The 22,931-nt window shown below is 42.6% G+C and overlaps 2 long non-coding RNA genes across 3 annotated transcripts in view; one reads left to right on the forward strand and one right to left on the reverse strand.

Annotated features, from left to right (window-relative positions):
- The window catches only part of LOC307204039, a 38,901-nt gene extending 31,290 nt beyond the window's left edge, over window positions 1–7,611 (forward strand). Inside the window, exon 3 of the long non-coding RNA XR_013833482.1 lies at window positions 7,525–7,611. This is a non-coding gene — a long non-coding RNA (uncharacterized lncRNA). The remainder of the gene's footprint in view (window positions 1–7,524) is intronic.
- Window positions 1,817–21,821, reverse strand: LOC307204037. 2 transcript variants are annotated; one of them, XR_013833478.1, is made up of 3 exons: window positions 20,844–21,821; window positions 7,531–7,730; window positions 1,817–1,852 (listed from the first exon to the last, which is right to left on the reverse strand). It is a non-coding gene; the product is annotated as an uncharacterized lncRNA (long non-coding RNA). The 2 variants fall into 2 exon arrangements; XR_013833479.1 differs by lacking the exon at window positions 1,817–1,852 and adding an exon at window positions 5,609–6,768.
- Between the last annotated feature and the right edge of the window lie 1,110 nt (window positions 21,822–22,931).

Raw genomic sequence — 22,931 nt, forward strand, 5'->3', positions numbered from 1 at the left:
GCAGTGAGGGAACCACCAGAAGGCCCTCAGCGCTGGACCTCAGCATCCAGGCAGAACGATGGAGGTGGAAACGCTCCTTCAGATATACTGGGCCGAGGCCGTTTAGGGCTTTAAAGGTCAACACCAACACTTTGAATTGTGCTGTAACAGCCAGGAGACCAGAGTCAGAGTCAGGAAAAGCTGCAGAATTGGTGGAGGAGGAATGAGAGATAGGACAGTCTAGTGTAGAGTCAAGAGTTTCCACACTCCTCCTCCTGGCCCCATCTCTCCTAGCTCCACTGACTCCTAAGACCATAAGAGGATGGAAATGGGAGAAGCAGAAAGTTACAGACAGGGAGTGTGTGAACCTGCTTGCTCGCAGCTCCGGTGGGGAAGATACATAAGCCGAGATTGGGGGCAGAGGCGGAACTAGCTGATCTGGCACTTGGAGTGGCGGGGGCCATGGGGGCAGGGTGAGTGTCCCAGAGGGCGGTGGGGAGGGAGCCGCACCGCTTTGCCAACAGCCTTTCTCCCTTCCATCTTTCTTTTGACAGCTCGGGGGAAATCCCCCCAGGAAGCAGCCCAGGGGTGGGGGATGGTAATGGCGCCACCTGCCCGCATCTCCCAAGCTTCCCCTGAGCTGTGAAAATGAAGGGGGAAGCCTCCGGCAAGGAGGTGTAGCTCTTCTCCTTCCCCCAACAGCTCGGGGTAGGCTTGGGAGTCGCAGGCAGGTGGCACGCCGAATGTCCCCCCCCTCAGTGATGACACCTGGGCCGGACCGCCCCCACCACCCCCTTCTCCGCCCCTGGTTGGGGGTGGGGCCTGTCTGCTGCTGCAACTGCCTCACTGGATGCTCACCTAGGAGTAGCACAGTTGGTAGATCATGAGATTCTTAATCTCATGGGTTGTGGGTTCAAGTCTCATGTTGGGCAAGAGATTCCTGCATTGCACTAGATGATCCTCGTAGTCACATCTCACTCTACCATTCTATGACATAGGACTGAGAGACATGACTTTCCTAACTTGAAAGTGTACTTTTGACAACAACAACAACAACAAATTTTATTTATACCCTGCCCTCCCCAGCCAGAGCTGGGCTCAGGGCAGCTAACACCAATAAAATCACAGTAAAAACATAATAGGGGGGAAAGAGGAAGAAAAAAACAAACCCAATTTAAAATACAGGTTAAAATGCAATTTAAAATGCAGCCTCATTTTAAAAGTAGCCCATAGATCAAAACCATAAGGGGAGGGAAACATAAGGGTCAGACTGAGTCCAAACCAAAGGCCAGGCGGAACAGCTCTGTCTTGCAGGCCCTGCAGAAAGATGTCAAGTCTCACAGGGCCCTAGTCTCTTGTGACAGAGCATTCCACCAAGTCGGGGCCAGTACTGAAAAGGCCCTGGCCCTAGTTGAGATCAATAGAGAGTTAATTCCTCATTCTGGACATTCCTCGGCTGTCATGGCCATGACGTCATCATCTTCATCATGGTCCAGTCTAAGTGAAAACAGACCAATGTGAACCACCTTGAAAAATCTTATTTGTGCATATAGCGGAGGAAGGGAAATAAATTTAATATTTATTTGGTAGTAAGTCCCACTTCTCTCAATGGGACGTACAATATTCTGACAAATATTAGCGGCTTTGGGTTTGATAGAACACTAGAAAGTTATAAGTATTGCAAACATCTACACACCTATATAGACACACCCTTGACATTTCCCCTGAGGTCGTTTCTTAATATCTAACAGCTTCTCTGAGTTCCCAATTACTCTTTGATGAATGTCACATCAGAAGTGGAAGCTCTAGACGTCTGCCAGTTTGGTTCATGATTCATCCAGCCTTAATTCCGTATCAAAGATGTCTGGAGATCCTGTGAAAAAGATTTTAAATGCTTATCTGAAAGAGCAACACTGAAACGTTTGAAGTACCGTCATCCGTCGCTGCTAGTCAAAGATCTTTCAAATGGCAAAGCAGAACCCTTTACAGAAGAAATGGATTATTCTGAGTTACTAAGCAGCTGCCTTTAAGATAATAATCTTTTCCTATGTGGATGACATAGGAAGCTGCCTTAAACAAAGTTACTATGTTTGTCCATCTAGCCTAGTAGTGTCTTCTCTGACTGGCAGTGGCTTTCCAGGGTTTTCAGTGCAACTCTTTCCCCTCATGGTCTACCCAGTGATACCATACCAAGAATTGAAACTGAGGTCTTCTGCATGGAAAGCATGTGTTCTTAGCATGTAGGCTGTGCACACATGACCATTTACTCTGTGCACTCCCAATGCTTATATGTGAATCCACATACAGATGTTACCCATGAAGAAAAAGAAGAAGAGTTTGGATTTGATATCCCACTTTATCACTACCCTAAGGAGTCTCAAAGCGGCTAACATTCTCCTTTCCCTTCCTCCCCCACGACAAACACTCTGTGAGGTGAGTGGGGCTGAGAGACTTCAGAGAAGTGTGACTGGCCCAAGGTCACCCAGCAGCTGCATGTGGAGGAGCGGGGAAACGAACCTGGTTCACCAGATTACGAGTCCACCGCTCTTAACCACTACTCCACACTGGCTCATGATGCAGAGCTAGCCTGTAGTTTCTTGAAAAACACTGCAGTTTGATTTGGTTTTCCTCAAACCAGCTTGTCTGAAAGGAAAATGTAAGCCACATTCACTTTAAGATGAGGTGTGTATGCATTTGTGAGACAGCTCTGTGCATGCTGTTGTTATTTCATTATTCGCTGAGTATTTGGAACACTAATAATAATAATAATAATAATAATAATAATAATAATAATAATTTTTATAACTTATATCCCACCCATCTGGCTGGGCTCCCCCAGCCACTCTAGGCGGCTTCCAACAAGAGATTAAAAATACATTAAACAGTTCTTATTTCTCCACCCCCTTACACAATTATCAACGCAGGGGTTCCTCTTTCTTAATATCTGATGAAAAACTTCTGGAACTGTCAGAGGAGGAGGTGGAGCATGTTGCAAAAGCTTTGGGGTTTAAACTGTCTCAGAAATCTCCTCAGCAAAGAATCCCCCAGTCCTAAAAGCTGCTCCTCAAAGAGCAACCATGGCCACAGCTCGGCTTCTAGGTATCTCACCAGAGCTTACACCACACAGGTAGGGCAATGAGGTGGAAAAGAGAAGGGGGATCCTGCACCTTCAATAAGTTGTGTAGAATAGTTGCCAAACCATTCTACACCAATGGACATTCCCTCTTCCTTGCAACTATTAAAGGTGTAGTAACCCTCCCCTCTTTTTCACCTGACTGCTGCCATGTACTCTGAGTCTACCTACCAGTAGCCTCCTAGCCTTCCACCCTACTAATCCTCATGGGCACCAGACACCACTTGGTACAAGTCTCCAACTCAAGAAGGAAAGCAGGGGTGATGAAGTGTCACAGCCCAAGACAAACGAGGGCTACAAACAGGAAATTGGTCCAAAATATGATCCAAATGCAAGTTCAGGCAGAAAGTCAAGGTGATCACAAAGCAGCCATGGGAGCCAAGGTTCAGCAGGGATCAATATTTAGGAGAGACATTCCTTCTTTAGTGAGAGCAACGGGGAGGCTTCTTCCTCGGTGGGCCCTGCAATGTATAGCTTTTTTCCCAAGAACATAGATTTCAAATGAGTTAAAGGGTTCTTGTTATTTTAAAAGGCATGTTGCTCAATAAATCGAGGGGAACCAGCTTAGTTGATCCAAAGATTTGAAATGGTTAATTGAAAACTTTTGTTTGTTCTGTTGTTAACATCTCTTTTTCATGTTTCTGGGTTTTTAGATTTGCAGTCAACATCCTTGCCAATTTGGTTTTTTTAAAAAATAAACAAATCTCAATAACCCAAACATAGACAGAAATTCCCCTGAAAGCCTCTTATGGGAAAGATGGCAAGGGAGGAGAGAGAGCATTCAACCAAGGCTCTTGAGAGGAGGAGGGGGGGAGTGTTTTGATTTGTAGCAATGAATAGGTCTTTTCCATGTTTCTGTGACCCAGAGAAGATGCTGATCTTCCAGAGGTGAGGTCTCTTTTATTGCAGCATGTGCACCATCATCCTGACTTGTAGCCCTTGTTGTTGTTCTTGCTTTGTGAAATCATGATGACAAGGCAAAGCCTCTCTCACCTCTTCCTCCCCTGGGTCAAGGCAAGAATGTGGTGCTGCAAACACCAGCTAAACAGCCCAACGCTGACATTTTATAATGTGTACAAAAATGTATATATTAGGGGAACGTGTGCATGTAAATACATACTTTTTAAGTAATGATAACATATAAAAATACATTATATTAGGGAAATTTGCTTATAATAATGTGTATATTAAGAGAAATGTGTCCTAAAATACAGATAAATTTAAAAATAATAATTTGACGTGAATAACTGAATTTAAGATTAGAAAAGTCAGAAACCGAGGGAACCCAAAAATAACAGATTAGTCCATCTCTACTAGTGGGCGAGATTTTTTTAAAAAAGAAAAGCCCACATTTAAAGGCAAATTTGCCTAATCTCCACTGTTTGAAACAAAATATCCTTCCAAATCTGCCTGTTTCTGAATTTTGCAACCGAGTTCTCCTTCCAACTAATATGTACTAAAATGCATAAACTATAAATGCATATATTAGTAAAAAATATGCCATATAGTTGGACAAATTGTTTTGCAAAAATGTGCATGCAAACGTGTGTTTATCGGGAGAGATTAGAACTGAAGTTCTTATGAATTTTCAGGCAAAGTTTTTTTTAAAAAAATTGCAGCCTGATGTGGAAGTGTGGAGAGGCAAATTTAAGATTGAAAAAGTGAAACTGACGTATTCTCCACCAATCCCATGGGGCATGTCTGACATTTTTGCACCACTATGTTTTCTTCTCCCTTGCTAGGTTATACTTCTATAGGTTACATAGAGCTATATTACATTGGTGTAGCAGCAACAGCAACCAACACCCCACCTTCCCCTTATCCAGCATAACTGGAGTTCAGATTGCAATCACATCTAGGTATGTATGCAATCGTGCCGTTAACATATGCAGCTTTGATCTGGCATTATTTCATTTTGGACTGTATGTCTCCTTACAGACATTTTAAATAAAAATAAATAAAAAGAATATAAGCTAGTAAAACACACACACAATATTATCTAGAACTAAGTCCGCAATCCTTCAGAATTGCAGAGCAATTCTAAACTCCCTTTGGGTGAGGTTGGGGACGAGTTGGATGGGGCAGAGGTGTCTCTTTGCCAAGCACTGTCAACCTCCACCAGTCTCTGCTTATGGAGTGATGCCAGCACAGTGCCCTGCCCCCCCCCGGCCTTCCATTTCCTTAGGGTAGTTGGGTAGGTGGAAACTGTGCCACTGAGTTACCCACTTGAAGCAATCAGCAGAAAGCCATGAAATGAAGTGTTCTGGAGAGGGAGGGGCTGAGATGGCCTGCAATCCATTGGTTCCTTGGGTGTTATGTGACATCATCAGGCCTGATGGCTGTGCAACTGGCCCCCCTCCACCCTGGCTGGAAATCTGAGCAGAGCTGCAGATGCATCCACTCCATTAGATCCTGCCAGGCAGTGGCTGGGGCCAGGATTGTACCCCAAATCTCATTTAACTTAGTGGGACTTGGAATCAATATACCCAGGCTGGTTCTGCACATCCTGCAATAGGATGAAGGCTGCCACATTACATTTTAAAATAGTAACATATCCCTAAAGGTCTTCATTTTCCATTGAAAAAAGCAATCAATTTAAAACAAACAAACAAACAAACAAACTTCTGCAGTGTCTAAAGTAATAGGTGGGGTTTGGTAGTGAGTTTGTCAGCAGCATAAAAGCCACAAAGGAAAGGGACTTAAGGACATTAAGAACTGCTTAGCAATCTTTAGTGAAGCATAAGAAGCAGTTGAATAAGTAACAACAGCTGAGACAACTAGGAAATTGCAGCCAGAAGATCAGATTTAATAAGGCCTGGTCTACACATGCAGAGGAATGAAGGGGTAGAGTCCATACCCTCACACCTTGCACAGATGGAAATGAGGTCAAACTTGTGACACCCCTATTTTTCATACCAAGGATCACTGCCCAAGACACCCTTCCCTCCAACCCCCTCCATAACTTATGTGTTGCTGGAGGCTACTCCAGCTGCTGTATTCTTACTGTTCTATGAGCCAAGACGTTTGGTGTTCTTTAGATTAAGAAACATGAAAACTGAAATTGTTATTGGAGAAGCTTCTACCACCACCGTTTCCCTGACTTTGAAGTTGTCGTCCTGTGAGATTCCTTGTGAGCAGGAATGTTCTCTCCTTAAGTCGGGGATGGAGAGGTGTTTTCAGCTCAATGGCCACATTCCTTTTTGGACCATCTTCCAGGTACCACATGCTAGTTGCGGGTGGAACCAGCAGATGGATGAATACAAATTTTATTTTTTGTGCAGTGGGCCAGTTTCTTCACTCTTGCACCCTGCTCTCTATTATCCACCCAGGCACGCACAAAGCATGATTAGCATTAAAGGACACATTCTAGCCAGGCAAAAACACTCAAGGATGGTGCAAAGCAGAGCCAGTGATGAGTGTGGTTTGGGGGAAGGAGCTGGGAAGAGCTCCGAGGGTCACAGAGAGATTCCTGGAGGGTTACCTCCTGGGTCTGAAGTTCCTTATGCCTACTTTAAGTCCACAAGTCACCATCAGCTGGACTTCACCCTGTCTTTATTGTGAACCTTGCCTTAAAAATCTATAGATGGACCTCAGCTGGTTAGAAGGGTGAGTGAGGAAACTTCAGAGCAAAAGTTATATCACTCCAAAGATCTGATCTAAGAAAAAGACGGGTTACAAAAAATGAAGAAATATTGCTTGCCTAATTCATATTTACTTGAATTAAATCATAAAGATGTGAAAGTGAAGTGCATTTCTACAGGTCAAGGGCCTGGGTTCCATCTTGTGGTGAATGCATCTTTGAAATTATCCATTTTTATGTTGATTCCCAGGAGGGAAAGTAGCAGAAACCAAAAAATGAGAGGGAAGTTGCGGAGGGTTGATCTCTTAGGGCAACTGCAACATCACCCCACCTGTCTAGATCTGCCCTCACCCAGACTTTGTTCTTACAACCAAGTCCAGCGTGTTGCAGCAATACCTGCCAACTTCCTTTCCCTTTGTCTCAGTTTTGTTATTGTAGAACTCAGCAGAGAGGAGGATGGGGACAAAAGTAGAATTAATTGGCTCACTTAAGATATCACTGAGGAAATGACTCCATGGCAAAAAATGGATTTTTTCCCCCAAGGGAGAAAAAGATATGGGGTTTGTTCTGTTACAGTCCCATAATTAGGGATGGATGAATCTCCCATTTCCAGTTTCCAGTTTTTCCAGCCTTATGTACAGTTTGCTACATTTCCACACCAGTTTGGAAGCTCTATTTAAAAGTTGGCAAAAAATATTTCTCTTTTAATGCACAGCTTTGCAAATACCCACATTTTGTATATAGTTTTGCCCAACTTAATGCACTTTTATACGTTATTTGCAGTAATATACACATTTTTGTGAGCATTTACCCATGTATACTTTTTATACAGCTGTACCTGGGTTTTCGAACAGCTTAGTTGTCGAACAAATCGGTTCCCAAATGCTACATACCCAGAAGTAAGTGAACGTCTGACGCAGCTTCTGCTTGAGTTCAGGAAGCTCCTGCAGCCAATTGGAAGCTGTGCCTTGGTTTTTGAATGGTTTCGGGAGTCGAACGGACTCCCAGAATGGACTAAGATCGAGAATGAAGGTGCCACTGTAACTGCATTGTAGAAAAATTGGAGGGGTAGATTTTAAAGGATAGTCATGTTTCAGAGTTTGTGTATTGGTTTGGAAAGTGTAAATTGGGTGGGTTTGCATTCAGATATAAGCCACACAAATTTCTCCTCCATATTTCCACAACCCATTGAGAACTCTTCAAAATAAACCTCCCTAGGACTGGGTAGTAAATGAATGAGTTAAATCTTAAATTCAATTTTGGAGAAGAGATGGAATCACTGTTTGAATATTTTCAGGTCCAGTATTATTATTTTTTATCAGACTTGTTAAGACCACCTGGATCAGTATGCCGAGATCTTTCACAGTTTGAAATTAGAAAGTTAGAGGGGGAAAATGAGACATCTATTACCACCAGCGGGATAGCAGGCATTTTTACACAGAGGAAGGAAGTTGGCCTAGGATATATATTAAAATGAGAAAGGAGCCTGGGTGTTGTTTTCTGTAACACTTGCTTGGAGAAACAAACTTTATGAATGGCTTGCAGGGTATCCAAGCAGCCCAGAGGTGTTGCTTACATAATCGTTACCCATACTTATGAAATATGGCAGCATATTAGGGGGAAATAAAATGTAGAAAGCCACACAGAAGGGGTGTTCCAATAACCTCCTTCATTCACTGAAAAAGTGTGTAGAGCTTCACTTGCTGGCTTTGCTTTTGATCCATGGGGACAAACAAAATTTTGATCAGAATACTAACAAGACACGAAGAAAACTGCAGTTATTTTCACGAATATATGCATTTTATGCACACTTTACCCTAGCATATACATTTATGTATACATTGCGTGACCCGAGGGCGACAGCCCCAGCCCCCAGGGATCATAAGGAATGAATAAAGACTTTGACAACATTATATTTCCATTAAAATTAGGCCACAACTTTATTAAACTTCCGAATGTAGGAAGACCTCGGCTTATGCCTTGGGCATGTATCCCTCCCAGCCCCCCAGCCGGGGGGAACTGGGGCTCATCAGGGTAAATGGGATGTGGGGTGCTCTGTGAGACGTAATTGTAGAAGGCAGCCCACCCCATATCCCCGCACGCAGGGTAGTTCACTGATGACCTTTCAGCGTATGGCCAGTGACACCCATATATATAAAACCCCTTTAAGAGGGGGACCCTGGAATTGCCACTGTGGGGGGATGAGTCACCACTTCACACACTCACACACACACACACCCCGCAACAGGGAAGAAAAGACTAAAGGATTCCACCCAAGGCCATAACGGTCAAAGTTGTGATGAATTGCTACGGGGAAGACAAAACCTGCCAATGCAGGAAAATTTCTTCCCGGTCCTTCAACAGCAGCCTGTCAAAGACTGGCAGAGCCCACTAAACAGGAAGAAAAAGTTAACCTGCATACAAGAAAACATTAAACAAAGGGAGGGTGTTGTTGTTTAGTCGTGTCCGACTCTTCGTGACCCCATGGACCAGAGCACGCCAGGCACTCCTGTCTTCCACTGCCTCCCGCAGTTTGGTCAGACTCATGCTGGTAGCTTCGAGAACACTGTCCAACCATCTCGTCCTCTGAAAGGGAGGGTGAATCTCCAGAGCCGACTGCCTGGCTATTGTTGGCTCCACCCCCTATTTATAAATGGGGCTTGCCCCACCTCCCAGCAAGAAACTTGATTACTGAGGCTGGGCATGAACCTCCAGAAATCCACACTGAGGGGCAAGCCAGCCCCTGTTTGCCAGTAAGCTCCCTGGGAACTGTAGCACCACGCGTGATCCCACAAAGGGCACCCACAATGTAAAGTGTGAGTGCTCATTACATGGCTGGACAACTGCATTGCGAAATATGGAGAAGTGTGAATGTCAAAGGATGGCTGTGTTTTAGTTTGCACATACTGTATTTTTCGCTCTATAAGACGCACCAGACCACAAGACACACCTAGTTTTTGGAGGAGGAAAACAAGAAAAAAAAAATTCTGAATCTCAGAAGCCAGAAAAGCAAGAGGGATCGCTGCACAGTGAAAGCAGCAATCCCTCTTGCTGTTCTGGCTTCTGGGATAGCTGCGCAGCCTGCATTCGCTCCATAAGATGCACACACATTACCCCTTACTTTTTAGGAGGGAAAAAGTGAGTCTTATAGAGCAAAAAATACGGTAGTTTCAGAAAGTGCAAATTTGGTAGGTTCACCTTCAATGTGAAATAAATGGAATCCTTTCCCTCCTTCTCTAGCTACAACTTTCTGTTGCAATTCCCACATATTTCTATAGCTGCCAAAGCACCCAGTTCACTGGAGTGAAATGAACTAAGTTCAGCAAGGACGCCTACATCAAGATTAAGAGGCACTAGTTACAATGATTGATTGCCTGAAGGAATGGTCAGGTAATAAAATAAAAAAGTGCTTTAAAGAAATTAATGGATACTCTTTAAAACAAGCACACCAGGCAGAGACTTAGATAATGCTCTAACAGCACTATTTGACAAAAAAATATATGTATGCCACAAAGTAAAGAAAAATATATGGACGCTACAAATTTTTGAGAAAGGCAGAAAGAGATCTAAAAAGCAAACCCACCCAGCTAAATTGCAGCATTACGGAAGCTATTAAAAGAAGGGGGGGAAAGGACATAATTTACAAAGTGGATTGCAAATCCAAATGTGGAAAAACAAAAAAAACAGCATAAATTATGGCAGCTTAAATGTAAGAAGAGAATGGAATTTGTGGAGGAACTGCAAGAATTCTGGAAAACACACAAAGAGACATAAAAGCCACCGCAGAGAAAGACGTTCATTAAAATGTCACAAGTGATTGAGTCAAACAACGGATTTGTTGTATCTGTTTTCACTGAAGAGGGTGTTAGCAACATGCTTCCTGCACCTGTATATAATCAATTTGTGATAGATCTCCATATTTACAAAACCATAGGAGAGGTTCCAGGGTAAATTGATAGTTTAAGCAGCAACATGTCACCAAAAACAGATGGCATCTCCCAAGAACTTTTGAAGAAACTCTGATATGAAGTTGCCATCTACTAGTGCCAATAAGCAGCCATGATCACTAACTTTCATTTTCATTATTACTTCCCCCCCTTCCATCCATTTACTGCTACTGAAGTAAAATGAACATAATGGTCACAAATCCAATACATTCAGGATTGGCACAGTTCATCAGAAATCCAGTTGCAGCGGACTTAACTTAAACTTAACAATAACTTATAAGACTAAACTTAACACTATATACAGAACAGAACACCACACCCAAACAAAGAGACAGAAAAAGAACGTAAGTGAAACCCAGGTTCCTTCTGGCCTGACTATTATAGTCAGCGTGACCTTGACAGAAGGGTAACAGAACCAATTTAAACCCGCTTTACTCAGCTTCTCAGAAGGAATAACCCAAACAAGAACCGTCTTCCACACAGAGAAGAAACCTTCCAGAACCCTCTTGAACTAAGCAGAACAGGAAAGATCTCTACACATCAGATCAATACTTTCTGTACTAAGAAATGCTAACTGACAGTAATGGCACCAGGTGTGCTCAGGTAAAAAGATAGGTGCTTTAAAGTCTCCCCAAACAGCTGGTCTTTCTGCTTTAGAATGTTGTGTCACCTGACATCATTGTGACATCAGATGGATTCCTACTTGTCAAATTTGGGCCCAGGGGTGGGAGTAGGGGAAATAAGAACCTGCTCTATCAGGTCCCCATCCCTGATATATATAGTAATTGCCAAAAACTAAACTCCTAACTAAAACTAAACTCATTATTACATTTATATCCAGGGAACTCTGGGTGGTGTACATGGTTCCCCCTCCAACCCCGATTTTATACTTAGAATCATAAATTGCAGAGATGAAAATGACTCCAAGAGTCACTGGTCCAGCCAGCTGCAATGTGGGAATAGCCTGCCTGTGAGGCTAGGTTAGACCCAAGGTCCCCCTGTGAACTTAATACCTCTGGGGACTTATTTTCCTAAATTATAGTCCAACACTAACCACTCCATCACACTGGTTCTTTAATATTGACCCTTATTTCCAAGTAGTGCTAACTCTAGTTCTTAGAGGCTCCAGAAATGAGCACAAATAAAAGCAACCAACATGGCTCCAAAAATATGTATTAAATCCACGTTAATTCCATTATACCTCCAGCAATGCAGGCCATGTTTTGGCAAAATAAAAATAAAAACTATTCTGGGTGGAGTTAAGTAGGATTGGAAAATTGTCTTAAGATAATTCTCTTTCAGGTTCACACTAGTAAATGTTCCGGGGATATTTTTGAATGCCCACATCCATTCTGATTCAAAGATTATTAACCCACTATTTGTTTAGTCCCATTCCTTTTATATGAAGGATGGAGAAATTCTTTTGCACATATTGAGAGTATTAAATAGATCTTTGCTATTAATTTAATCATTTTGCTCAAGAAGACGTTCATATGAGGTTCTTCCACATGGTAACCCCCAGTTAACTTTGAGTTGTTCTACTATATGTCTCAGTTGAAAAAAAAATGAAATAATGGTGAGCATCTATGATTATTATTGCTGCCTGTTCATATGAAATGATTTGATCCTGCCCAAACCAGCTACTACAGTATAATTGCTTGTCTATGAAACAGTTTCTTAAAACTGGAGATAACGTTGAAAATACTTTTTTTGAATATTGAATATTTTTTCTTTTAGTCTATTCAATGTACTTTAGAGGGTCCCCCCCCTCATGTTGCCCCTTTCCTCCTTCATGTGTCATTTTTCTTTTTTCTTTTTTTTTTTTATAAAGATTTTTATTAATTTCCAATTTTTTAACAAAAACAAAAGACAACAAAAAACAGACAAACAAAAAACTCATATTTTCATAACCTTATTTTCATAACCCTCTTTTCCCGGACTTCCCCATACCTTTCCCTTTTTGCATCCTTAATTTAGTACCCTTATTCAGCAACCTATCTTGCCCAATTAAATATAAATTCGTCCTCTTTCTCTATTCCACCCTAAATTTTAAACCCAATTATCGCTGCAATTCTACGTCTTCTTTTCCCTCAGCATTTTAACACTCCTCAGTTTTATAATAATTCTTAAGATACATCTTAAATTTCTTCCAATCTTCTTCCACAGTCTCTTTCTCTTGGTCGCGGATTCTGCCGGTCATTTCTGCCAGTCCCATAAAGTCAATCACTTTCGCCTGCCATTCCTCCAGCGTGGGTAGCTCTTGTGTCTTCCAATACTTTGCTAGAAGAATCCTTGCTGCCGTAGTAGCGTACAAAAAGAAGTTCTTGTCCTTCTTCGGCACCAACTGGCCGACCATACCCAAGAGAAATGCCTCTGGTTTCTTGTTAAAGGTGCACTTAAGCACTTTCTTAATTTCATTGTAAATCATTTCCCAGAAGGCCTTAATCTTTGGGCAGGTCCACCAAAGGTGGAAGAAGGTACCCTCAGTCTCTTTACATTTCCAGCATTTGTTATTGGGCAAATGATAAATCTTCGCAAGCTTGACTGGGGTCATGTACCACCTATAAATCATTTTCATTATGTTTTCTCGTAAGGCATTGCATGCCGTAAATTTAATACCTGTGGTCCATAACTGCTCCCAGTCAGCAAACATAATGTCATGACCTATGTCCTGTGCCCATTTAACCATAGCAGACTTCACTGTCTCATCTATTGTATTCCACTTCAACAGCAAGTTGTACATTCTTGATAAATTCCTAGTATTGGGTTCTAACAATTCTGTTTCTAATTTCGATTTCTCCACCTGGAAACCAATTTTCCTGTCTTGTTTGAAAGCCTCCATTATTTGAAAATAATGGAGCCAATCTCGTACCTTGGACTTTATTTTCTCATAACTTTGTAATCTAAATTCACCACCTTCTTGTTCTAAAATCTCAGAATATTTCGGCCAATTGGTTGTCATATTAAGTTTCTTTACCTCCTTAGCCTCCATAGGTGAAAGCCACCTGGGAGTTCTGTTTTCCAATAAATCTTTATACCGTATCCATACATTGTATAGTGCTTTCCTGACAATGTGATTTTTAAAACCCTTATACACTTTAACCTTGTCATACCAGATATATGCATGCCAACCAAAATTATTATCGAATCCTTCCAAATCTAGAATGTCTGCATTTTCAAGAAGTAGCCAATCTTTTAACCAGCAGAAAGCTGCCGATTCATAGTAAAGTCTTAAGTCCGGCAGGGCAAACCCCCCTCTTTCTTTAGAGTCAGTAAGTATCTTAAACTTAATTCTGGGCTTTTTGCCCTGCCAGACAAATTTAGATATGTCTTTCTGCCACTTCTTGAAACAGTCCAGTTTATCAACAATTTGTAATGTCTGAAACAAAAATAACATTCTAGGCAATACATTCATTTTGATCACAGCGATTCGACCTAACAAGGAAAGCTTCAGGTTTGACCATATTTCTAAATCTTTCTTTATCTCAGTCCAGCACTTGTCATAGTTGTCCTTAAATAAGTTCACATTCTTAGATGTCATGTTAATCCCCAGGTATTTTACACTCTTTGCCACCACTAACCCAGTTTCCTCTTGGAATCTTTCCCTTTCAACATTTGTTAAGTTCTTTTCCAGTACCTTGGTTTTTTGTTTATTCAACTTAAATCCTGCGACCTGGCCAAATATTTGAATTAATTCCAAAGCTCTTTTGGTACTAGTGTCTGGCTCTTGCAAGGTCAGTACTAAATCATCTGCAAAAGCCTTTAATTTGTAATGTCTGGCTCCAACCTGAATCCCTTTTACCAGCTGATCTCCCCTAATCATATTTAACAGGACCTCCAGGACCGATATAAAAAGTAATGGGGATATTGGGCACCCCTGACGTGTCCCTTTTTCTATAGGTAATTCATCCATAACCACATTATTTACAATTAACTTCGCCTTTTGCTCAGAATAGATTGCACTTATACCATTTTCAAACCTTTGGCCTACCCCCATCCCATGGAGATTCTTTTTCATAAATTTCCAAGATATATTGTCAAAGGCTTTCTCCGCGTCCACGAAAATTAAAACTGCCTTCGTATTAATGTTCACTGTCAACATTTCTATGATGTCAATTATATTCCTTACATTAGTAGATATATGCCTACCCGGGAGAAAGCCTGCCTGATCTTTATGAATCTCCTCCACCAGCACCTTCTTTAATCTTTTTGCCAAAATGTCTGCAAAAATTTTGTAATCCACATTAAGTAATGATATAGGGCGGTAGTTTTTGATCTGTTTTTTATCAACCTCAGTCTTTGGTATAAGTGTGATGAAGGCTTCTTTCCACGTCTCAGGTGCCCTTTTCCCCTCTAATATCTCGTTACAAACCTCCTTAAGTGGCTGAATTATCCAGTCTTTCAAGGCTTTGTAATATCTGGAGGTTAGTCCATCTGGCCCTGGAGATTTCCCCAGTTGCATGTTTTGAATGGCACCCTCAATTTCTTGTTCAGTTATTTTCTCATTTAAAAACGCCATACTTTGTTGCGAAATTTTTTGTAATCCATATTTCTTAAGAAATTCTTCAATGTCTCTTTCGTTTTCCGGCCCTTGTGCATACAATCTTCTGAAATAGCTCTGAAAGCAATTGCTGATCTCATTTGGTTTCGAAATATTCTTTCCATCTACCTCCAAGCTTGTGACTGTGTTCAATTTCTGTCTCTTCTTCAATTGCCATGACAGGAGTTTCCCACATTTATCTGCCGATTCAAATGTCTTTTGTCTCATTCGTTTAATTTTCCATTCAATCTCCTGGTTCATCAATTCCATATATTGCTTCTGGTACAATTTGATTTGTCTCAAGATCTCATGTGACTTTGGGTTAGATCTCAATTTCTTTTCACTGTCTTTTATCTTTTCCAAAATTTTATCTTTCTTCTCCTGTTGTTTCCTCCTTTTCAAGGAATTCTGCTGTATCAGGAAACCCCTCATCACGGCCTTGCTTGCGTCCCAGATCACTCGTTTCTCCACTTCTGTCCTTAGATTTATCTCAAAATAGTCCTTCAAAGTCTTTTGGGCCTTTTGGTACACCTCTGGATCTTTAAATAGGGTGTCATTCATTCTCCATCTGAAGGAGCCAGCTGTTGTTGTTTTCATTTCCATCTTTACTGCATTATGGTCGGAGCATGTCTTTGGGCAGATTTCCACTTTCTTTATCTTAGGAGCCATCCCACTAGTAATCCATATTTGATCTATTCTTGTCCAGGTCATCTGTGATTCTGAAAAGAATGTTCCCTCCCTCTCGAGGGGATTTCTTGTTCTCCAAATGTCGATCAGGTCCAAGTTGTCAGTCATTTCAAAAAAAGTCTTAGGTAGTCTCCCGTCCTTGGAGATCACCTGTCTTTGTGCTTTATCCATGTTTGTAGAGACGACCCCGTTCATATCGCCTAATAAGATCACCTTATAATCCAGATAGTTTGTTAATGTCTCATGTAAATTCTTATAAAATTCTGCCTTCCCTTCATTTGGTGCATAAATTCCAAATATCAAGATTTTTTCTCCTTGAATCTGTATCTCAATTGCCAAGATTCTGCCCTGTTCATCTTTGAAAATCTGTCTTGGAGCCAATTTCTCTTTTGCATATATCACCACTCCTCTTTTCTTAACTTTATCTGATGAAATAAATTCTTGTCCCAGTCTTTTATTTATAAGTAATCTTCTTTGTGCTCTTGTCACGTGGGTTTCTTGTAAACAAATTAGATCCAATTGTTCTTTCTTCAAAATGTGAAAGACCTCACGCCTTTTTCTGGGAAGGTTCAGTCCATTACAGTTCCAAGTTAAAATTTTCAGAGACATTATTGGTTAGTTACCTCCAACTGCACCCTGCAGCTGTTCTTCGTCCGTTGGTGATTTGAGTCCAAATGTCAAATTCCTCAAATCTGTGTCTGCAGTTGAGTTGAGGACCCCTTTCACCAGGTCTTCTCCGTGTTTATGTAGGAACTGTTCTTTATCTTGTACAGTTTTTATCTTGACTTTCTTTCCTCTGAAGTTGAAAGACAAACCCTGTGGAAATTCCCACCTGAAAGGTATGTTGTTCTTCTTCAGCAGGTCCACCAAAGTCTTGAACTGAGTTCTCACCTCCAAAATATATTTTGGGATATCCCTGTAAATTTGCACAGAGACGTTTTGAATCTGGAGTGTTTTCTGGTAATGCAAACTAAGTATCTTGTCTCTCTCCTCTTTCGACCTCAATGTAATCAGGCAATCCCTTGGGATCTTCCTGCCTTGCCTTCTACCCAATCTGAAGGCGGTTTTAATCTCAAATTCTGTTCCCTCTAGGTTTTCCTGCCAAAAGTCTGAAATTTCTTTTGTGAGAAAGTCCACTAGGTTGTCCCCTTCACTCTCAGGAACCAACCTAAGTCTTAAATTCTTCTCCTTACGCTGCATGTCCCATAAAGAGAGGGTCGCCTCATGCTGGTCAAGCCTCCTACAAACAGGAACTAAATTTTCCTGTGTGGATTCCGCAGTAGATTTAGCCTCTTCTGCAATTTTCCTTATTGTGGCGTTCTCCTCTACCAACTGTTGTATAATCTCTGTGTTAGACGTTACGCTCTTCGTGTTTAAATCCAATTTTGCCGTTAGATCTGCCAATTGCTTAGTATTTTCTGTACTCTGTTTGTTCAATCTTTCTAGAGATTCATTTATCTTCAATAATGCCTGCGTCACTGACTCCATGAATGCACTTATTCCCTTTTCCTGTCCACCTGGGCCTGTTGGCAATAGTCCTGATAAGGAGCCCCTTTTCTTATGTGCTGCTTTAGACTTAGATCTTGTTGCTATCTCATCTCCAGGGCCGCTCATGTCCCAAGGTCGTTCTCACAGGAACAGGTTTGAGTGGAAAAATCCAGTGACTTTGTTGTTAACAATCGTGTTGCAACTGTTACTTCCAGCCCTCTAGAGGGAGCTGAGATCTTCAATATAGCAAAGAAACAATGAATCCAAGAACCCTCAGAGGGAAAAGTTACTAAAAACTTCTCTCAGACTTTTTAGTTGCAACCGTATAATTTTACAATGTCTCAATAGATTGTATCAAATAAAGTCTCCTCTTTGCAAAGTCTTTGACAGCTCCCTGTCAAAGTGTTTCACTCAGGCAGTCCGTTCCCAGAGACAGAGTCTGCGGTAAATTGTCCCTTAAAAAGTTTCCCTGCAGGTTTCCTTTCTTTTTCACCCCCCCCCCGTTCCTGCTCCCTAGGGGGGGGGACTTAAGTCAATGCTGGGGTTAATCCCTTTTTTTTAAAATTTTTCTTAAAAAATGTCAATTGCAGCTTACCAAGTCCGTTGCTTTAGCAGTCATGCAATCTGGGGAAGGCAGACTTCCTTTGTTTACCGTCCCCACTTTCGGCCAAATTTTTAAAAAAGTTAGATTTAAAGTCCCGAAAGGGTTGCCAATCCTACTCACGGGAATCTCTTTCAGTCCAAATAACAGGAAGAAGTCGGCGCTCTCCGCTAATGGCGATGCGGCTTCACTCCACGAGCTGGGTGACGACTCTCAGCTCTGCGCTCCCCCGATGCTCCTCCGGAGCCTTTAAAAAGGCTCTTTCGCAGTAAAAGGGGGCGCAAACGATGCCCACCGAGTCTCCTTGCTCACAGGCTTCCGCGCCTGTGATTTTAGGGGTCCCCGCTTCGCCGTAGCGGTCAGACCCGAACTCGCGGAGCAGCTCTCTCTCCGGAGAACGGAGAGCGAGCCGCCATTAGCGCCGGCGCCAACCGGAAGTCCTCATTTTTCTTTTTTCTTTCCCCTTTCTACTTCACTTGTTTTCTTTTTTCTTGGCAAGCAGGTTTGTTTGATGTATAATGGTCTTGGCTACGAAGTGTAATAATATGATATTAAACAAATATTTAACAAACTTGGGGATAAGGTAGCGTCAGAGCAGGGCAAGGCAACCTTTCACTAACTGCAGACTGATATTTCAAGCCTTGTTCCAAGACTGGTTCAAATGTAATTTACTGTCGCATTCAGTAATGGTTAAGCACGCTCTATAAATCAAATGCCTTTATGTGTAGAACATTTTAGAAACCCACTGTGTATGTTTCTGTTCCAACATATATCTGCCTGATCCATAGCTAAACAAGGACCCCCCACCAATGCAGGAGCTTATGTTATTGACAAGGAGGGAACCAAAGATGACCAGATCCCATGATGACCTGTATACTCCAATTGCCCTGTTTTCTAGGGATAGTCCCTATTTCTGTATTTTCGGAAGATTTTATGGGCATCCTTTGCCAACCTGGTGCTCTCCAGTTGCTGTGGCACAAAGAGTACTGGAAACGCATTACTTGTGGGTAGGGATGTTGGGAATCAGTTAAATTTGCATTCAAAGGTGAACCTGCCCAGTTTCCACTTTCTGAAACAGTACATGAACTGAAACTTAGCCATCCTTTGAAATTTGCGCATCTCCAGATTTTGCCATGCAGTTCTCCAGACAAGTTTGTTTTTAATGGTGGAATGGACATAAAATGCATATATTTGTGAATCTGCCTCACATCAGGGAATATTGCTCTGCAAAAAAAAGTAAAAAAAAAAGTGTGCTAAATAATTTTCATGGGGACTTTAAAAAACAACCCACTAAGTGATGTGGAAAGGTGTAGAACGGAACTTAAGACAGGAAAAATGGGAAACAGAGAGAAACTGAAATTCCCTACTTGCAAGCCGGCTTGGGGAAGAAGACACAGAGCATTGCTTTCTGATTTAGATATATATTGGTTTCCTGAGAGTGACATGTGGAAAATCCTGGTGTCTGCCCACTCTCCTATGTGTTTTGGATAAGAATGGAAAGGATCTGTTTGCATCTCAAAGGCTACCTCTCTCAGATTTGGACATGGCAGGCTGAGCATTGACACTCCATGCCTGATTGGATCAAAACAAATGTAACCCAAATGGCGATGTGAAATGGTGATTGGCTTTGGGCATCTTAGACTAGCTGATGTTGTGCCCATCTCTTGGAAACAACTGCGTATTTTCACAGAAGGGCTCCTCAGCTAGATGCGCCTATCTTTATCCATTTGAGTGATTTTATTTTGCTTTTTTTATAAAAAAGATCTTAGCAAATTTATATTTCCAAGAATTCCTTTGAGAAGGATGAGTTCTCACTCATTAGGCCTGCTGATGAGTGGGATCTTTGTTCCCGTCCTCTGCATGTTTTCATGCTTTTAAAAGGAAATGTCACATATGTCAGGCACTGTGCTGGCCAAAGAGAATGTAGGCATTTGGTTGCACTCCTAGCCTTGGGAGATACAAAAGATGAAGGGTGTGTGGAATTGCTGCCCCAGCCAACCTCCCAGTTTCTCCATGAGCATGAATGCAATGCTCTTATTTTCACTGCTAGAGGGGAAATGTCATGTGGAAATCAAAAGATTGCACATTCTTTGAGCATGATGTGTACAAGACTCTCTGAAGCTATGTGACTGACGCGCAGCCGATCAGCCGGCCTCCCTCAGCCCCGCTGGCTGTTTTGCAGTTGGTGGCTTTGTCACTTTTGATCGATTCCCAGTGCTTTTTCCAATAGTCGGCTGAGTTCCAGAGTCCAAAAGCAAATGGGAGATTGCGTCTGCTTTTTAAAGTGCTAAATGCATTTTATGAGCTAGGAACTCTCCTCTCATTTTCCACTTGCCACCTCTTTCGCCACTTCCCTTTTCTGCAGCCCCCATTTTTCTTCTCCAGCCTGCTCACCTCCTTGGGCTACAGCATGGGTAGGCAAACTAAGGCCCAGGGGCCGGATCCGGCCCAATCACCTTCTAAATCTGGCCCACAGATGGTCCAGGAATCGGTATGTTTTTACATGAGTAGAATGTGTGCTTTTATTTAAAATGCATCTCTGGGTTATTTGTGGGGCCTGCCTGGTGTTTTTACATGAGTAGAATGTGTGCTTTTATTTAAAACGCATCTCTGGGTTATTTGTGGGGCATAGGAATTCGTTCATTTTCTCTCTCCAAAATATAGTCTGGCCCCACACAAGGTCTGAGGGACAGTGGACTGGCCCCTGGCTGAAAAAGTTTGCAGACCCCTGGGCTACAGGGCTGGTTCTGCCATGAGAGGCAGAAGGGGTAGGGGTAGGTCAGCAATTCCCTCCTCCATCTCCCTTGAGACACCTAAAGAAGCTAGCTTGCTGCCCTGAAATGAAGCAAAGTCTGCTACCCCATTGCCGGTGTTGAGGTAAGATTTACCTGAATCCTGAACTGAACCACGCCAGTTTGGGGGGATCCAGGCTTGGGCAGAGTCAGGTAGAGCCAGGCTTTGGTAGAGTCTGGTAGAGCCAGCCCTGTTTTGCTGTGGGTTGGGCCTCCTAAAGCAATCTTGGACTGTCAGAGGCAGAAAGAAGGTGAGGCAGGCAGCCCCACCACAGGGAATAAACTACAGAAGCAAAGCCCGGCAGGATTGAATCCTGCTGAGCATAGAATTTGATTTTGCAGGCCCCTGTGCTTTGCAAATGCATTCTTAGCGGGGAAGGCGCTCGTGAAGGGACACCCTGCAGGCTCGAACCCTCCTTCTTTTGGTGACACAGTGTCTCTAGCCCCCTTCCAACTGTATTTTTTACTCAGGGTTTAAAAAACTCTAGTGAAACATTAGCCCCACCCCTGAACTGATTTGGGGGCAGATCGGGGGGCGAGGGGTAGGTGGTCCCTGGGTTGTGGGGAAGCTGCGCATAGCCGTAATTGATAGATCCTCCATACACTGAGAGATCCTTGACTGGCACCTTTTCCTCTGTTACTTGGATCTTGGCTGCTACTCAGGATGGGACAATGATACCCTGACAATTGGGGGCTGTATTCTTGCCCTGCATCAATTTTTTTTATGATGGGGCCGAGAAAACCTATTTTTTTAAAAATCTCAACCTGTTGGATAGGCTTTGCTGCAACACGGGGTCTGACTCTTGGTAATAGCGAATGCCAGAAGGCAGCCTCTCTTAACGTCCAGATACAGCGTTAATTACAATGATTCTGCCAACCTGGAAATGTGGCTCTATGAGTTGGTGGGAGAAGAGACACAACAGATGGCAAATCCCCCTTGCAGCTCTCGGGAGGTTGCAGCATTAATTAATTAATTGCAGAGGCCCTAAATGAGCAACACATGCCTCAGTTAAAAACGGGATCTGCAAAACAGAATTCTTTTGCCATTATTTGCTAGGGATGGGATTTATGCCTTTTGGATTACGATAACTAGCGAACACTAGGATATGTTAGTTTTCTCACCAAACCACTACCTCCCTGTGGTCAGCTCCCACACTGCATTAGTGCCTGAGACCACTCAGTAATCACATGGTTCCCTTGGAATGAAGGGGACTTAGCTTTGCTTTAGACCTTCCCTTTGAAGAGTTATGCTCCTTTATTACATTTCTGCAACAATGTTAAACCATTAATTAGAATAAACTACATCACCTTGGGGAAAGCCGAGGTGCAACAGGTAAACATGTCTTTATTCATGTACTTACACACCAAACCCTCCTCATTATTGCATAACCACAACACAAAAATGTGGGAGAGGGTGGGTTTGTTATAAGCTTACCTGTTAGGTTAGGGAGGCCAGAACATGGAAGAGTCAACAATCCTTTTATGACACATAGTTCCCCTCCCATTTGTCCCTCCCAGACGGACGTCTCCTGAAGAAAAAGAAAATATGTTGATGCAATATAATTGCCTATGTATTTACCAAGTCAAATTTGGGAAGCTAGATTCAAATGTTGAGGATCTGGGGACCTATGGGTGTTGAATAACCTTGCTCAATGCATCATTGAACTGTTATGCCAGGGCTGGGCAGGAGATCAGAATCTATTGCTGCAGTGGGGAGTGGCCAGCCCACCAGGCTTCCCCATTTGACCTGCAAGGCTGCTTGGCCCAAGGCACACCCACAAGGCTGTTTGGTCCAAGCCATGACCACGTGCCCTACAACTGACATCATATACACAGGATGAATGGAATTAGATCAGCAAGGAGTTCCCCACATGTCATTACAGGCAATTCCCCATTTTCATGGGGTTTTGTTCCGAGGTACCATGTCTGTTGGCAGGATGACTTGAATGCGCACAAATGGGGAGCTGCCTGTATTTTAACAGGAGGAAGAACCAACCCCCCCCCCCCCATATCAAAGATAGAATTTCGGAATCCTGATTGAGAAGTAGGTTTGCACTTGGACATTGCAGTGTACGGCTTGTCGTCTACAGTAGGCAGCTGTCTCAGTTTCCCCATTTAGGTTTTTGCTCCAGCGGCTGAGATCTTTCAAACCGGAGCCTCACTCTGCTTGTGTGATGCACTGAA

The sequence above is a fragment of the Podarcis cretensis genome (genome assembly GCF_951804945.1).
Source record: "Podarcis cretensis genome assembly, chromosome: 15".
Taxonomy (NCBI): Eukaryota; Metazoa; Chordata; class Lepidosauria; order Squamata; family Lacertidae; genus Podarcis; species Podarcis cretensis.